Source organism: Ostrea edulis, chromosome 6 (assembly GCF_947568905.1).
Source record: "Ostrea edulis chromosome 6, xbOstEdul1.1, whole genome shotgun sequence".
Taxonomy (NCBI): Eukaryota; Metazoa; Mollusca; class Bivalvia; order Ostreida; family Ostreidae; genus Ostrea; species Ostrea edulis.
This window is the reverse complement of record NC_079169.1, coordinates 20,647,916-20,653,325: the sequence shown is the minus strand read 5'-3', so window position 1 is coordinate 20,653,325 and position 5,410 is coordinate 20,647,916. Positions and strand designations below refer to the sequence as shown.

Here is a 5,410-nt window from a genome sequence, read left to right as displayed (position 1 = left end):
AATCGAAGCAGGCTACTGACAAACAAGTTGATGGTGCAGGGGTTCCAACAGTCTCTTTAAATTCAGCATTTTGCAAATTCTACGGTCGTTATAACGATCTAGTTTGCCAATACAACCTATCATTGGGTCAAATGCTGTCTGATGTGTTTCATGCTGATTGTTAAGCCGTTTTTGGCACACTGATTTTGACTACGGATATTTCTGTTTACCTGATCAAGATATAGGGCTCACGGCGGGTGTGACCAGTCGACAGGGGATGCCTACTCCTCCTAGGTACCTGATCCCACCTCTGGTGTGTCCAGGGGTCCGTGTTTGCCCAACTCTCTATTTGGCATTGCTTATAGGAGTGATGAGATTGATCACTGTTCGTTATCTTCGCCTTTCATACCAACATAGTAATGTCAATAAATAAAATCAAATAGATTAAATGATGTATGAAATTCAGTAATCTATTCCCGATTACATTTTGTCATTGCGCGGAAATCCGGGTGTTTTAGGAGAACAAGCTGTCAATGCACGGAAATTCAAGACTTAATAAATGCATCTTTTCAACATAGTTTTCAAATTGTTTGCCATAATTTGTCGGTCCCTTCATGAGCTATTCGTCTGGAACATTACTTTACCATAGATATGCATGAATTTCAAAACCATCAAGGTCTACAAAACTTCTATCTAGAGACTGATAGGCAAATTTTCTATCATCTTCTAAAGGTGAGTAAATTATGTGCGTTTATTTGTTTGTTCATAAGAACTTGTGTGAACTATTTTAAGCCGCATATCTTATCCGAGCACCCCACAGCAAAGGTTACAAGTTCAATTGCATTTATTCACTCTGATTATATAGAACTGTGGGGTTTACGTGGAATCCTGGGATAAGTTTATAAATCGTGTTCAATAAAACAGATACCGCTTGTCGAGGAAAGAATCTGCCACTTGAAGTAGTGTAAATGGAACAGCTGTTCTGAACGATATTTTACATAATTTTTATTCCTTTCGAGTTGAGGCAATCAGACTGAAGTACCTCGTTTATCTTATTTATTTGTTTGGGTTACATTCAACGAGATGCACTCTGATACATAAAATAGAGGCACACAGTTAGAGCGTGTGTTTTGTCTAATCAGTTTTGTTTTTTAATTTCTGATTTTTATAGAAATATATTACATATTTAGGGTCTGATACTTTACCAACAGGGGGCGATTACTCCTTCTATGCACCTGATCCCACCTGTTGCGTGTCCAGGGGTCCGTGTTTGCCATACTCTCAATTTTGTATTTTTTATGGGAGTTGCGTTTTCTCCCGCCACAGCGTGATTTTGTTTTTCGTATTTAGTGGCTGATGATGCACGTGTATTATTTCTAGTTCCTAGAAAAACCTATAAATTCGGGGGAGCGTTTACACCTTATATGTATGCAAAAACAAAAATAATAATAGTTTTTCTGATCTTATGAATAGTAAATATGTTCTCATTCTGCAAAATTGTAATCTCAATTTTTAAGCAATGAATTACAACCTTTATTTCATCTTCCAGCACCTGTAATATCTTGTAAATATCTTTATTTTTACTTTCCTGTTCCAATTGATAAGATGCATGTACTCTTATGCATGCATCGTGCGAGACCTTGAGCGAATAAAAAGTTTTGAAGTATGTTCGCCCTTGTTCTTTAAAGTTTGGATCTGTTAGATATTTCAACACGTGCTCGCAATTCATGTACTTTATGTGAAACCATACTTTTAAAATATTTTAAAATTTGAAACTTCAAAATTTTTGTAAATCTTACTGAAAAATTACAATGTGTAATGTGTTAAGTCACAAAAATGTTCATTTCCAGGAAATGCCGTTGAGATTTGTGACATGCAGTGTTCGTTTTTACTTATTTTTTTTATTACTGAAGACGTACACCTGATGGCATCCTGCATTCAATCACAGTGAATCTGAAGTATACTTCCAAGAAATAAGGCAATACAGCGTTCTGTGCAATCAAAACGGTTTTTTATAAGTAGTCAATGCGAAACACGGATTTTACGAAAGCTGCTTTTTGGGGTATGTATGTTTTATGTTTTGACATACAGATTACATAATTTGTAGACTCTCGCTAGGAAATTTAAACTATGCATGAAGAAAATGTTATTCATGTAATGTGGAAGTTGCGGGGGGGGGGGGGGGGGGGGGTATACTGGAATCGGGTTGTCCGTCTGTGTCCATCTGTCTGTCTGTCCGTCTGTGGACGCAATGGTTTCCGGGTTCTAAAGCATTATCCTTTCCACCTACCGTCACCATATCATATATATGGACTACCCATGGGATGAAGATGTTCCCTATCGAATTTGGGGTCAAAAGGTCAAAGGTCAAGCGCACTGGACATCGAAGTAGCAATATGGTTTCCGGGCTCTAAAGCGTTATCCTTTCCACCTACAGTCACCATATCATACATATGGACTACCCATGGGATGAAGATGTTCCCTATCGATGTTGGGGTCAAAAGGTCAAAGGTCAAGCGCACTGGACATCGAAGTAGCAATATGGTTTCCGGGCTCTAAAGCGTTATCCTTTCCACCCACAGTCACCATATCATACATATGGACTATCCATGGGATGAAGATGTTCCCTATGGATTTTGGGGTCAAAAGGTCAAAGGTCAAGCGCACTGGACATTGAAGTAGCAATATGGTTTCCGGGCTCTAAAGCGTTATCCTTTCCACCTACAGTCACCATATCATACATATGGACTACCCATGGGATGAAGATGTTCCCTATCGATGTTGGGGTCAAAAGGTCAAAGGTCAAGCGCACTGGACATCGAAGTAGCAATATGGTTTCCATTTAAATTCTTTAACGGCTTTTTTTATCGCATGGAGATGATGTATTCCTAGATACCTTTTGGATCATAATACTGAAGTTTATTCTGAAGTTTGCGAAAATAAGAAGTTGACACTGAAGTTTGCAGGAAAATGTATACTCAGAAAAGAGGTAGTTTATACCTATTACCAACACCCTTTGGGAGATTGGGGTAAGCGGGGGGTATTCTTAGTGAGCATTGCTCACAGTACCTCTTGTTAGTTTTTTTTTTTTTTTTTTTTTACATTGATTGGAGATAGCTCTTGTTCAATCACTGTTGAAATGTTTACACGAGAGCAAGAATACAGAGAGCTTTATTCTGTATGTATACAGGTACGTGAATAATGAAATACTGGCGTTTAATGATTAGATAGTGCTATCATATTATTTACACGAACAATCCTCACAATAAATCAAAGACTGGGCCTAGAAGTTTTGAAATCATAGACTGCTGCTTCTTCAAATTGGAACACGGAACTATCCGTATTTTGTGATAATGCAGTCATCCCAAACATTACTTTGTTAAACGCCACTCTGATTCTACGCACAATTACTCTGAAGTTGATATGAAAAAGATGCTGGGGTTTCTCATTGGCAATATCTTCATCAGGTCTTCCAACAGTCTGCTTGAATTTCAATGGTCACGAACTGTGCTCCTTTCTTAGCTGACCTGTTTTTGTATTCTCACGAGGCAGAATTCATTCAGAAGTTTCTACACGAGAAGGAAAAATATCATGCTGTGGCCTTCAACTCGACATTCAGATATATCGACTATGTTTTATCTATTAACAATATTCATTTTCATTCGTATGTCGAATCGATATATCCTAGTGAACTTCAAATAAAACACATGACATATTTCTGCAATCTATTTCTTTGAACATAGTTATCGGCAAAACAACTCAACTTTATGACAAAAGGGATATATTCAGCTTCTCATATTTGTGTAGCAATATTCCATTATTACCTGCATATATGTCAACTGATTCGTTACGCGAAAGCATGTTCTGCTGGTGATCAATTTTTAAATCGAGGCAGGTTACTGACAAATTAGTTGATGTTACAAGGGTTTCAACAGTCTCGTTTACAATTAGCATTCCATAAAATTGTATAGTTATAACGATTTAATTTACAAATACAACTTGTCATTAGTTCAAATACTGTCCGACGTCTTTCATACTAGTTAATTAATAGGCCGGTTTTTTTTACTGATTTTAAATACGGATTACACCATTTATAGGGCTCACGACGGGTGTGACCAGTCAACAGGGGATGCTTACTCCTCTTAGACACCTCATTCCACCTCTTGTCAAGAGTTCCGTGTTTGCTCCATGTTTATCATCATCCTGCAACAATTCGGTCAGACTTTTGTGTTTTATTTTAAAAATGTTTACATTTGTTACCTCAGAGGGATCAGTGCCCACCTAATCTCTCTCTCTCTATATATATACATCTATATATATTTCAATTCTGTTTACAATTAGCCACCCCTCTTTTTAATTACTTTGACCTTCATAACCGATTGCTTACATGTAAACCCATTTATCAGTTTCTGTGATTCTATGTTTTTTGCACGTCTACCCTAGACATGATCAGTACGGGAATGTCTGATGTTGATTCAATTTCCTAGGCTGCTTATTCTTTGTTTTTGTTTGGAGTTGGTCCACTTTGTGTACTTATTCAAACTTGTTATTTACATTATTTTTCTCTCAAAGTTTTGTTCATTTCTTATTTCATTTTTATAGTGTTCATTCATTTACATAGTTTATTTTTAATTATTAGTTTTTTTTTCTTGATATTTTTTTCGTATTATTATCTTTTATAAATTATTTATTCTTAATGCATAGTTAAAATTGAATCTCTCTGGGTACGAGTAAGCTTTACTATTTATCAACGTAATTGGGTTAACTCGTTTCACTTGAGATTAATTAAGTCTATTTTTATCACTTCGTACATTTTGGATCAGCTCTGTGGACGAATAAGGCATGTCCTTATTCGCTCCGCTTTTAATATTGGTTGGCAAGCCTAAAGATAAAAAACATGTAGTCTGTGTTGTAAATACGTTTGTAGATTAGTGTAGTTGTAGTGCTAGATGTATTTATATGTAGTTTTTGTCATTATTCTCTGTTGATATTGGCCACATTATTTAATTCTTTTCGTTTGTCCTGAAGAAGGGACAGGTCATCCTGAAAATTCAACAATCTGGTTGTTCGTGTCGTTGATCATTTTAGTGCTTTGTATATATATATATAACTAAGTAAACAGGATTCACATTTAATTTGGCCATAATTGAACTAAAGTGAAAATGTTTGCTTAGTTATTGTTGGATATATATTTTTTTCTATTTATTACCTATATCATGGACTTATATTTCAATTTAACAATATATTATATACATATAAACAAGGTTAGTGAAGCAAATAGACCTAACACAAAGTTCTCTACACAAAGTTATAGTTTAGTAAAGTAAGTTCGCGAGTGGACCTTGCATAAAACTCACTACACAAGGGAAGGGAGTAAGAGAGTGGATTTCATTCAACAAACATCCTTAATATACATAACAAACAAATATAA

The 5,410-nt window shown here is 35.9% G+C and overlaps 1 long non-coding RNA gene across 1 annotated transcript; it reads left to right on the top strand.

The window, feature by feature from the left end:
• The first annotated feature begins 1,562 nt into the window (after positions 1 to 1,562).
• LOC125645897 (uncharacterized) lies at positions 1,563 to 3,696 on the top strand. Its single transcript, XR_007359483.2, has 2 exons — positions 1,563 to 2,041; positions 3,447 to 3,696. It is a non-coding gene; the product is annotated as an uncharacterized LOC125645897 (long non-coding RNA).
• Positions 3,697 to 5,410: the final 1,714 nt, after the last annotated feature.